The sequence below is a fragment of the Erpetoichthys calabaricus genome, chromosome 1, assembly GCF_900747795.2.
Source record: "Erpetoichthys calabaricus chromosome 1, fErpCal1.3, whole genome shotgun sequence".
Lineage (NCBI taxonomy): Eukaryota > Metazoa > Chordata > Cladistia > Polypteriformes > Polypteridae > Erpetoichthys > Erpetoichthys calabaricus.
Genome location: NC_041394.2, coordinates 52,050,110 through 52,062,922, shown reverse-complemented (window position 1 = coordinate 52,062,922; position 12,813 = coordinate 52,050,110). Strand labels below are relative to the sequence as shown.

General features: G+C 40.8%; 1 protein-coding gene across 1 annotated transcript in view; it reads right to left on the bottom strand.

Moving 5' to 3' along the window:
* LOC114649979 (neuropeptide Y receptor type 1-like) overlaps positions 1-12,412 on the bottom strand; it is a 63,713-nt gene extending 51,301 nt beyond the window's left edge. Inside the window, exon 1 of the mRNA XM_028799392.2 lies at positions 12,177-12,412. The gene's annotated coding sequence lies outside the window, so the exon portion shown is untranslated. The remainder of the gene's footprint in view (positions 1-12,176) is intronic.
* Positions 12,413-12,813: the final 401 nt, after the last annotated feature.

Sequence of the window (12,813 nt, the reverse complement as noted above, 5' to 3'; positions counted from 1 at the left end):
CTAAGGTCTGGGAGGTCTTTCGTTTTCCCCTGGGACCCCAAGTTAGAATTCCCTCTTGTGGTTAGTGCTGTTCCCACATTCCCTGCCATTCCAGTTTCAGGCAGTACAATTCCCTGTTGACTGAACTTTCTCATCTCACTTTGTGCTTTGTATTGCCATAGGGTTGTTCTGTCCAAGTAAAGCTTACAGTCCTTCTCTTCTTATTGTGATAAGGAAAGGTACGTACCCAGGTTTCTCCAGGTGCCCTCACTGTCTATTAAACATAATTCTGTTCTGGGGCTGTGTGCACTTTATGCCATCTCAGCCTCTTTCACATGAGCCTCAGGCAAATCTGGCAGCTACTGGGAACACTCAGTGTAGGGTGCCGCTCCCCTTCATATGTGCCAGTGCCCTGCCCATTGTGAGGCACTCAGTACACATGCAGGGTTTACCATCCCCTAGCAGCATTGGCATATGCAGGGACCAGTGGGGTTTCGTCTGTTCTGAAGAACTGATGCCTGTCCTGTGCCAACCTGATGGTGCCTCTACCAGCCACACACCCATCCACATACCTTCTGTATATGCAACAGATAGTTTATGTAACTTTATACAATAAAATGTATATATTTTATACGTTGATGCTGCCCATTAAGAGAGAGACTATGAAGCAAAAATTAATGTAACATTGGCAGCTACTGTAGCTCATTGTCTTACCCAATGTTCTGATTAAGTTGGTGGATTGCTGGGCCAGCAATGCTATGCCTACTGCCAGTTGGACGCTGTATGTGTGCAAGTATCTTGCTCATTTAAATAACAACTTAATTATCCTTCTTTGAAGTCATCTATGTATTATTTACTTATTTGTAACTTTTGCCAAGTGTGAGGGGTGTTAAAGGAGATGCAAAGTCCACTAATGGCTACAGTGCCAACTTGACCTAAATGTGTTTACTGCACCACCTTTAGCTCCCCATGCACAAATACAAAGCTGTAGCCCCTTGCCCTGCTCTAGGCAAGCTTTTACAAATCTATCACCTATGCCAGGTATAACCGTAAATCATACCAGCCTTCTCCTGTGAGGTACATCAAGCAAAACAGATCAAAATTTGTCATTATCTCTTAATGTTACCTCATCAATTATTTAAAATGTATTTTTCAGATCTGTCCCAGTCACGATATAAGGAGCAGCTGTAAATACAAACTACACGCTTCATGGCTGGCCTGTTGCATCCAATTTGGAAATGACAGAGAAAAGCTGTGTGCATGACAAGCGTAAGTGCCACGCCATTTCTTCCATATTAATACTATAATGTTTGTTCTTCACCTGTCTGAGCTTTGATCAACTTATACTGAAGCCCTAGGAATCCAATGAAGAGTATACATGGATGTGGTAATCAGTGGGGTCCTTCAGGGGTCTGTCCTGGGACCACTATGTTTTCTGATTTCTAGTAATTACATAGATTCTGGTGTAGTAAATAAACTTGTCAAATTTGCAGATGACACTAAAATTGGAGGAATGTCAGACACTGTGGAGGCACTGAAAAGAATTCAGAAAGACCTGGACAAGCCTCAGAACTGTGCAAACACCTTGAAAATGCAGTTTAACAAGTGTGAAGTGCTACATGTGGTCAAAAGGAACATCAATTATAAATAAGACGGGAGATGCTGTCCTACAGGAAGCAAAGGGTTAAGGGGTTTATATTGACAGAACGTTTTCTTCATCAAAGCAATAGGCAGAAGGAAACACAAATGCAAATAAAACATTAGATTGTATCATAAAAACTGTTGAATTTAAGTCAAGGGATGTTATGCTCTGACTACATAATGTGTTAGTGAAACCACATCTGGAGTATTGTGTGTGGTTCAGGTCACCAATCTATAAGAAAGACATAGCAGCACTTGCCGTTGTGCGGAGGAGAGCAGCCAAGTGCATCCCAGGACTTAAGGACATGCCCTACTCCGACAGACTTGGAGAATTAAACCTGTTTAGTCTCGAGCAGTGGAGTCTGTGGGGATCTAATCCACATCTTCAAAATCCTCAAAAGCATTGATAAAGGAGGTCCAGGAGATTTATTTCAGTGTAAGGGTGAATCAGATACTCAAGAGTATCAGTGGAAATTAAGAGGAAGTGCATTTAGGACTGAAGCCAGAAAGCACTTCTTTATGCAAAGAATTGTGGGAATCTGAAACAAATTACCTAGCCATGCAGTTGAAACAGAATCCTCGACAGCCTTTAGGACGTATCTGGATGAGGTATTGGGAGAGATCAGCTATTAACTAAGCAAACAAGCTTGATAGACTAAAAGGCTTCCTCTCATTTGTTAAATTTCTGATGTTCTTATGAAGATGCCCAGTTACACAAATGCATATATTGCCAGGTGGAGCACCTGCCTTGGAATATCTGTGGAAGTGGATTTCAGCTTCTATATCCAGAAGGGGTGCCATACTCATATCTGGGAAGCTGCAATGGCCATTTAATTTGTATTCCAACTTTGCTCGTTATTAGAGTTGACAGTTTCACTTTAATTGGAATCCAGGCATAGTTACACTTCTTCTTTTATGTCTTTGATCTAGCAAAACTGATAATAATACCTTATCTCATTTTATCACTTACGATTGTGGCTGAAAGTGAGACGCTCCTTCATTCCTGTTTGCCTAATTCTGTGAAAAAGATATTGTCATGATCAGGCTTTGATTTTATTTTTTTTAAACTGCTCATTGGTGTATAAAAATAATTTGCACATAGTTCACAGACTTTTGAAGGTCAAAGAATAAATTGGCAATATTGTGTTCATGCAGGCGGCACGGTGGCGCAGTGGTAGTGCTGCTGCCTCGCAGTAAGGAGACCAAGGTTCGATTCCCGGGACCTCCCTGTGTGGAGTTTGCATGTTCTCCCCCTGTCTGCGTGGGTTTCCTCCCACAGTCCAAAGACATGCAGGTTTGGTGCATTGGCAATCCTAAATTGTCCCTAGTGTGTGCTGTGTGTGTGTGCCCTGAGGTGGGCTAGATAGATACATAGATAATAATAATAATTCATTACATTTATATAGCGCTTTTCTCAGTACTCAAAGATAGATACTTTATTAATCCCAAGGGGAAATTCACACACTCCAGCAGCAGCATCTTACAAAAAAAAAAAAAAACAATATTAAATTAAAGAGTAATAAAAATGCAGGTAAAAACAGACAATAACTTTATATAATGTTAACGTTTACCACCCCCGGGTGGAATTGAAGAGTCGCATAGTTTGGGGGAGGAACGATCTCCTCAGTCTGTCAGTGGAGCAGGACAGTGACAGCAGTCTGTCGCTGAAGCTGCTCCTCTGTCTGGAGATGACACTGTTTAGTGGATGCAGTGGATTCTATATAATTGACAGGAGCCTGCTCAGCACCCGTCGCTCCGCCACAGATGTCAAGCTGTCCAGCTCCATGCCTACAATAGAGCCTGCCTTCCTCACCAGTTTGTCCAGGCGTGAGGCGTCCCTCTTCTTTATGCTGCCTCCCCAGCACACCACCGCGTAGAAGAGGGCACTCGCCACAACCGTCTGATAGAACATCTGCAGCATCTTATTGCAGATGTTGAAGGACACCAGCCTTCTAAGGAAGTATAGCCGGCTCTGTCCTTTCTTGCACAGAGCATCAGTATTGGCAGTCCAGTCTAATTTATCATCCAGCTACACTCCCAGGTATTTATAGGTCTGCACCATCTGCACACAGTCACCTCTGATGATCACGGGGTCCATGAGGGGTCTGGGCCTCCTAAAATCCACCACCAGCTCCTTGGTTTTGCTGGTGTTCAGGTTTAGGTGGTTTGAGTCGCACCATTTAACAAAGTCCTTGATGAGGTTCCTATACTCCTCCTCCTGCCCGGGGTTTGTTTCCTGCCTTGCGCCCAGTGTTGGCTGGGATTGGCTCCAGCAGACCCCCGTGACCCTGTATTTAGGATATAGCAGGTTGGATAATGGATGGATGGTTGTGTTCATAAGAATTACTTCTGAATGCTTTGTAGTACTAGGATGTTGTACCGTGTTAGCCATTAGCCTGTGGAAGGGGCCTGAGATGCCTTGAAAGCCTGCATATTGTAATCTTTCTAGTTAGCCAATAAAAGGTGTCATTTTGCTTGACTTCTCACTACTTCTGAATGCTTTGAAATTCAGGGTTTTCAGGGTTTTGGTGCCTCCTGACTCAGCAGTCTGAGAAAACCTCCACATATATTACAACATTGATATCTGATTGTGCAAGACATCAACCTTTTTAGGATACTGCCTATTTCTGGCCCTCTTACTTTTAGGCCATTATTGGATCATATGCTGTGCAAGAAATTACACCTTGAAAAGTAAACCAATAGTTGTCTTCATCAAAAGTGATCAGAAGAACTTGAAGTTGTGCGTTCCACATCAACCAACCCCAGGGGTTCACCCGCTAATGGGATATGAGGGGTCAAAGTTAGTTCTTTTAAAAAAATCGGAAGTGTCATCTTATACTATTTGAGTTTACTGATCATGCATATGCTAATATTTTTGATATTTAATTCTTTACCAGTGGTCCTAGTCCTCCACTCTCAGAAGGTTCAAAATGATAGATTTCAGACAAAAGCATGAGGGGGGTCATTTTAGACTATTTCCAGGTCAGCGATTGTGAATATGGTGTTATTTTTGATTTTTGATCCATTACCAGGGATCTAGTCCTCTATGGACCTCAATGAGTGGGTGAAAAATAACAAATTTCTACTATAATTGGGATTTTTTAAACTGATGTACGCATTTAATATTTCAAATATTTGATGCAGCTATTCTTGTTTATTATGTACTTCTATCTTATTCAGTAAATCATTACGTTTTCTATGAACACCCTGAATTAGGGCGGCTTACAGAAATTGAAACTTTGCTATTTTTCGCTCCCATGCGTTTTTACCAGTGTTAAATATGATTCAAATTCTCCTGTGGTGCTATTTTATTTTTTTATGGGTGCCTCCATTCTGGGTATAGCGTTGTTGACGGTTGCTAGGCTTGATGACTTGAAGTATGCGACGCACGACGTCATTACTATAATAGTTAGCGTCTTACACTCACTTGTCGTCCCAAGATTTGGATTCCCAGATGAATAACTATCTTATTGTTAGCTTCTGAAATTCTGGCCATGGGAATTTTTTCCTGCTCTCTGACTACGAATGACTTCTCATGTATTTCTTTTGGCTCCTTTTTTGGCTTGCAACTTTCAGCTCTGTTCTTTAATCACAATTCTGGCTACACGTCCTGATCTTAGTTTGTTTTAATGTTGTCTTCCCGGTTATGAACCCTGCTTGAATTCTCTTTTGTCCATGTCATCTCCTGATTTCATTCTCATTCTCTCAAAATTGCTGTCATTCTGTGCAAGCAGTCCAAACAGTGGTGTGCTGGGCATTCCCACTCTCTGAACAGAATTTAATTTATATTCACCATTTGCATTTATCAAGTTGCTCTTTTAAATAGGCCAGGAAAATTAAAGCCAACGATTACTAAAAAGGATTCTGAAAAGCACACATTTCACTGAAGTCACTGTTCATATACAGTACTTTACAAACTGGGATGTTTCCGAGTTTCAAAATCATAGTGAGGCAGTAGTGGGATTAGTACCTGCAAAATCCGTAACGACACGTTTGCATTAATCAACCAGATGACAATTAACAAATCAATGCAATTAGCAAAGATGCCCTAAGGTCATTATGTCATTTGGGCCCATTTACACCTGAAGGTGTTCATCATGAAGTATTTTTATTAAACATATTTAGAGAGAAACAGAAGAGAACAAAAATGAAGGATTGAGAATTGCTTATCTGCTCTGAACCATGAACCATTTTGATGAAATTCTCAGGAAAGTAACATCTACGGTATACTGTGAATGGAAGAATAAACAGAAAAACTTGACATTAAATTAAGTAAGTTCAGTCTGAGTTTTAATTAAGAAACAAAAACCTGCAGCCACTGTGGTTCTCCAGGGCTGAACTTGAGGACCCCTGGTGTAGAGAATGAGTACAAATCCTTTACTGTCATTATCATTATTTATCAAACATGCGTAACATGCTTTGTATCCGTCTTTGAAATCTCATCTTATTTTCCCAGAATCCTTATGACATTCCCAAACCACCTCCACTGGCTCCTCTTGATCCTGAATCACTGAGCTTCTCATCCTGCTATGCAGTGTCAGCCCAGCCACCCTGTGAAGAAACCTCATTTCTGACGACTGTACTCGCGATCTCATTATTTCGGTCATTACCCACAGTTCTTTGAAATGTAAAACATTTTTGATTATTTGCTTCTTTTTTTAGAAAAAGGAAAGTGAGAAATGTGATTTAGGAAAAAAAAAAATATGTGAAACAGACGCTCTCTGACAGAGTGACTGAATGAAATCGGCAGACCAAAAAAGCACTTCACACAGAAAGCCATGTTGTCAAGTCTCAGTTCGCTTGGTCTGAGCCTTACAGTCATTAGTCACTGTTCTTCAATTAATTCTTAATTGTCCCTTGCAGTGGTTTCGTCTACCTGCTCAATAGCTTACTGGCATGTTCACGCACTGGGCCAAAGCCTACTTCACTTGCACTATTTAATATTGCTCAGGGATGGCATATGTGGCCACTTGCCCCAAAGCTCAATGCTATTAGGCCTACAATTCTGTGCATGTTAAGTTAATTGGCAACTGTAAATGGTCAATAGTTCACATCCTCAGTAATGGACTGAGGTCAACATTAGCTCTATAGCCCTTTAACCCTGAAATGAATACACAACACAAATGAAATGATTGTGAAATCATCAGTCGTCATTTAATGTATTTGTTTGCATCTTCTTTTTCTTTTTTTTAAATATTGCATGGTAGCAGTATGTGCTAAAATCTATTTCCATCCATACCCAAATGTCAAACTTCTAAGAGTTAAGTACCTAAACCCTGCCTCATTCAGAATAATCTTTACAGGCCCACTTTACAAGCGTACACTCTATGTTGAGATCTACTTCAAGATCAAGTTCATTATCATGTGTTCAAGTCAAGTCAAGTCAAGTTGGGGAGTATGCACCGGCGCAGTGTGTTGCCACGTCCACTACACGACAAAACAGCTCAGGATCCCAGTTGGCAAACCCCCAGGCAGACACGCAGTCCAGTCCCACCCTCGGAAATGACCCTCTATCTGCCGCAGCCAAATGTTACGTGGCCACCCCTTGGCCTGGTCCAGCCACTCGGGTCCCCAACAATGAGGATCTTACGAGCTGGATCACCCTCGGGGATACGCACCACGTGGCCATAGTGCTGTAACTGACGCTCCCTCACAATGCAGGTAATGTGCCTCATTCGGGACTCCATGAGCAACCACTCATTCGACACAAAGTCAAACCAGCAGTACCCAAGAATTCTCCGGAGTGACACAGTACCAAAGGAGTCCAAAGCACAATAAAAATCTTCAGACTAGTGACAACAATACAATACCAAAAACAGACAAAAGAAGACAATCAATTCAACATAACACACTGAAGAGCTTGCCTTTGAAAATATGAGTGGCAGTTAATCTGGGGATAAAACCCCTCTCTGAATCTACCTGCGTGAATTTTAACGACCCTTTATGAGGGAGGATCATCACTAACAGTACAGGGTAGCTCAAGTCCATAATGACACTGTCTGCCTTCCTATTGCAGTGTGTGTTGAATATGTCCTGAACAGAAAGCAGCTCTGTGATACTGAGTGCCAACTGTACCTCACAATACCATGCTTTGAGAGCCTCCGATGAGTAGATGCCACACCAGACTGTTGTTCAGCCAACAAGTATGGATTCATCTGTGCACTTGCAGACATTGGTGAACATGTGTGGAAATAAGTTAGGCTTTTCTCAGATATATCTGAGGAAATAAAGGCATTGATGAACCTTCTTCACAATAGTTGATATGTGTTGTGCCCATCACTATATCAATGTAATGAATTATTATTATTATTATTATTATTATTTCAGGGCATCCATGATGGTGATTTCAAAGAAAGTGGCAGTCACTGTATCAAACTCTACAGTATAAATGTTAGCGTGGTCTGCTTCTTGAAGTCTGCGACCAGCAAATTGGTTTTGCTGACACTGAGGGTGAATTCCCTGTCCTAATAGCACTTTTCTCAAATCTGTCCTTCGTTAGCCATCTCGGAATGTGGGTGATCAGAGTTGGAGCTCTGTTTGGCCACGCAGTCATTGGGGAACAAGGAATAGAGAAGAGGACTTAGCAAACCACCCTGGGGCATACCTGTGTTGAGGACCACTATGGAGGAAGAGATGCTGCCAGTTTGCACATGCAGGGGTCTGTCAGTTTGGAAAATCAAAATCCAGCTTTTAGAGTGACACAATGAGTGTTTACATGTGTGGTGTTGAGCTTTAATAGTACAACAGTGCATTGTCTGTAACGATATAGTATGTGAAAGTGAGGTGGTCCACGGTAAAGGATTTCAATTCCATTAAGTTTACTTTTGAATAGCACACTTCACTAAGTGCAGGTGTAGAGTGCTATAATAAGTTCACAGGCAGATCCAAATACAAACTTTAAAAATGACTAATTACATAATGAGCACACATGACAACACAGATTTATTTAAAAAGACAACAAAAGAGTATAGTTCTAGACTGATGCTTACATGTTGTAATGTATGATACTAGACATTTTTACTTTTAAGAGTGTAGAGATAGGAGAGTTAAATTGTACTGTGAATTTCCCATTGGGATTAATAAAGTATCTATCTATCTATCTATCTATCTATCTATCTATCTATCTATCTATCTATCTATCTATCTATCTATCTATCTATCTATCTATCTATCTATCTATCTATCTATCTATCTATCTATCTATCTATCTACACTCTAAAAAGAGAAAAAGGGCTCTTTTTGATTTAAGGTCATTTTAGTAGTTGTAATGAACTATATTAATATGTTTGTTCACCTAACGTAATTTTTTGCCTTACTTCAAATTGAAAAACCTTGCTGTCGCTTACTGTAACTTCTTCTATTTACTCTAAAGCAAAAAATCGCTTTGGAGACCTTGCCGGCTCCGACCCCTGTGATGTCACGTCCAGGCTCGCACCAATGGCAGAAGACCTACATGAGCCCGACCCCTTTGACTTCATTTCCTGTCTCCCCCTTTAAAAGCCTCCACCTTTTCCCTGTTCCCTCAATTCTGTTTGGACTCGGTTTTGTGCACATCAGTGCTGTATTATTTTGAAAAGCAACTCAAATTATATGGGTGGCTTCCCCAAACCTTTATATGACTCTGTCTCGAGTTTGTGATATACATTTTATATATACAATATAATGTTATGTAATGTTCAAAATATAAGGTGTATTTAATATATGTATATATAATTATTTCAAATAGATATTTTATGTATAATTTATAAACATTTTTTGTGATAAGCTTATAAAATATATTGTGTATTTAATATGTATATATATGTATTTTTTGTGAAATGTTTGTTCTGAATATTTACAGAAAAAACATGTTCAAGGAATGATCAAAATATTGATTTTTGTGTTGCAAATATTCAGTAATAAATCTAAAAGAGTTTTGCTATAGCTGGTTCAGTAACATTCACCAACATTAGATCAGTTTAAAAACATGTTTCATGTTTGAAGGCACTGTACAAAATGTAGCACTAATTTTAAAATACATTTGCTTCCATTGTTTAAAGCAAAACATTGTTGTGGTTTGTTTTATTAAAAACAATATCACCCTAACAAACAGTGAATTCAACACCATATAAAGAACATATTTAGTTGAGTCCAATTAAGAATTTAAGTTGGCATTACAGTGAATACAATAATGGACAAAATTTTAGTTTGAGTTCATCCATCCATTATCCAACACGCTATATCCTAACTACAGGGTGACGGGGGTCTGCTGGAGCCAGTCCCAGCCAACACATGGCGCAAGGCAGGAAGCAAACCCCGGGCAGGGCGCCAGCCCACCGCAGTTAATTTGAGTTTTTAAAGTAATTTGGTTTGAGCTAAATACATTTTTTGCTTTTATTCAAGTTTTTAAAAAGGTTAAAACAAACTTATGTTTACTCAAATACTTTTTAAAATTTGAAAGAAATCAATTAAATTGCTTGTTACCTTGTGAATTAATTTATTTAGGTTGATCCAACAAAACATTTTTTACAGTGATATCTATCTAAATTTAAATTGTACATTTCTGGAAAGCGGCTCACTAATGATAGTATTTGCATCAAGCCGTGCAGACCGGACAGGCTGCCGCTCCCCAAGTACCTCATGTAATTCAAGCACTGACTGTCCTTGCAGTTTCAGATACTCAGTTAATTTCGATGAGCAAAGAAAGAGCATTCTGGCTCCAGAATAAGTTCAATTAGCTGCGCTAAAATGTCATTCGGGAATTGTGTAAGACCAATTACATGAGGACGGGGCCACCTGCTACTCCTCTACCAGTGTATCAACTCCAAATTATAACTGACATTTGCCGCGGCCCCGCAGAACACGCTGAAGAACTGAAGACACCGCTGTTGGGCAGAGTTTCCTGCTTATTTTCGAAACGTGCGGACCACCAGCTTGCCCCGAAACTTTTCGATTCCTTGAAAATCGCAGAATCGCTAAAGGGTTGAGATGTTATTAAACCGTTTTCTTGCATTAAATAGAATAAAACACGTGTCAGTTAACGTTGCCCAGATAAACAGCGGCGAGATGAGGGACTGCTCGGCAGTTCAAGTGCACGTGTATCATGCTACAGTCTCAACGCCAGGTGCTTTGAAACATTAAGATTCAGAAGAAAGCGGACTTCTGCAGTCCACCTCGATTCGAACTATCTGAGATTGTTACATTTGTAGGAAAGCACACCGCAGGCACTTGGAGACCGTCCAGATCATCGGCTACTCCAGTCCGCTACTTCTGCAAGCAACAGGCGGGCTGCGTTCGATTCTCATTAGCAATTCAAGCAAGATGTTCTTGTGCACGAGGCCGTTAAATGCACCTCACAGTTTTTATCTTAGAAGATGAGCGATCTGCAAAGTCGGGCTTACCGCTGTCATCAGTCATCAGTATTCGTGGCTGTACGGCTCTGAGCCCGATCTTATGCAAGCGTAACAAAGACCCGCATGCTGCTTTATCTGCAGCGCCCGCCAACTAAACGCAAAGAGGAAAAAAATGCAGGTTGTACGCTACGTTCTCGTTTTCGGCTTCGCTACAGTTATGGAAATGTAATCATTCCGGCATCAATAATTTATACTGTATATCACAAAGCCGTGCACATTCTTTCAATGGGCACAGCTTTAGACACCTCATGACCAGCGCCAAAGCGAGCCTAATCGAATGGTTCCAATTTACATTGAATGAAATTGACATTTTATTATTCAGGGAAAATTAACATTAACACTTAGCACCTTGTTATTCTGTTTAGAAAGCAGATCGGAACGTTGGAATGCAAATCTTTCAACACTTTATTTATCCGACTTCTGATCCAACATTTTCCATTAAATTTTCCCTCTCAGGAGCGCTGGGTTACGTGAAGTCCAACTCTGGGTCGGCAGTCACGGGGTCAGCACAGGAGTACGAACCCGTCGGGACGCCTCGCACTCACGTCAGGTACAAGAAACTAACACACAGACGAAACCTGTTTTGGCAAGCTAATGCAATAAACTTGAACATACAACCGTAAATGGAAATGATTATTCATGCACAGTTACACTATACAGTAGTACTACTCGCTTCTTTCGTTTAGTGCGTTACGTTTACACCGAGCTACAGTTTTTGAGGCGTGAATATTGCAAATCACTCTTCCTAACATACTTGCCAAAGTATGTCGGGGAGCGCTTTAATATTAACTAATTTAAATGACACTGGAATTTTTAAGGCTGATACCATGAAGCAACTGATATAAATATTTCAAAGAAGTCTTCAGAGGCATCGAATTTGGCTCTTTCGCCGGCGATGCACTGTAAACCGACTGCAGCTGTAACAGAACAATACTAGTGCAGAGCCGGGCACTTGAGGAATAATAATGAAGAGAAACAATTGAAAGCAAATCTGCACCAAAATGTTTTCGAACAACCCCCATCCCATACTATCCGTAAGTCGAGGTGAAACAACCCAAACCACAGAACCATCGGAGGGTAAAACAGATGCCCTAGTGATCATAGTAGGGAATAGGGATTCGACTCGGGGAAAAACAAATCATGCAATACAAAATGAGTATTTACCGTAGCAGAGAGTCGGGTGCATCCCCACGAAGCTCTGGATCTCTTGGTTGTGCAATCGGTGCAGCGGTACACAGCGCCTGTGCAGAGATCGCTTTGTGTGTGCGCGTGTGCGTGTATGTAGAAGTGTGTGCGTGTCTTCGTCTCTCTTTCTCGTATCTTGTGCGCGAGCTGGCGCCCCACAGGCAAACGCTGCGATCCCCAGCGCCCAGCTCTCCGCATATAAAGCCTCCGATTACTAGAACCAGGTAGCCGGCAACAGAGGGTCTTATATAGTCAGAGGCACACCCACCGCACACACCTCCGAGGGAAAAAAACAACAAGAAAAGCAACCGCAAATACAGTTGTTTTCTGGAAGTTTTTTCTCTATCCACAGAAAAATCACCCTGAAGTGTATAAAACATACCTAATAGGAAACTGTAATCTGTTAGAAACATTCAATATATGGTCACTCTGGAACTTCTTATTCAGTCATGAAGACTGGGAAATAAAGAAAGCTCTGAAGGTAGAAATTGTACAAACAGTCTCCATTTGGAGGAGAGGAGTTAAAATCGTTTTAAAATCTATCTATCTATCTAGTATATAGATAGATATTAAAGGCACTATCTATCTATCTATCTATCTATCTATCTATCTATCT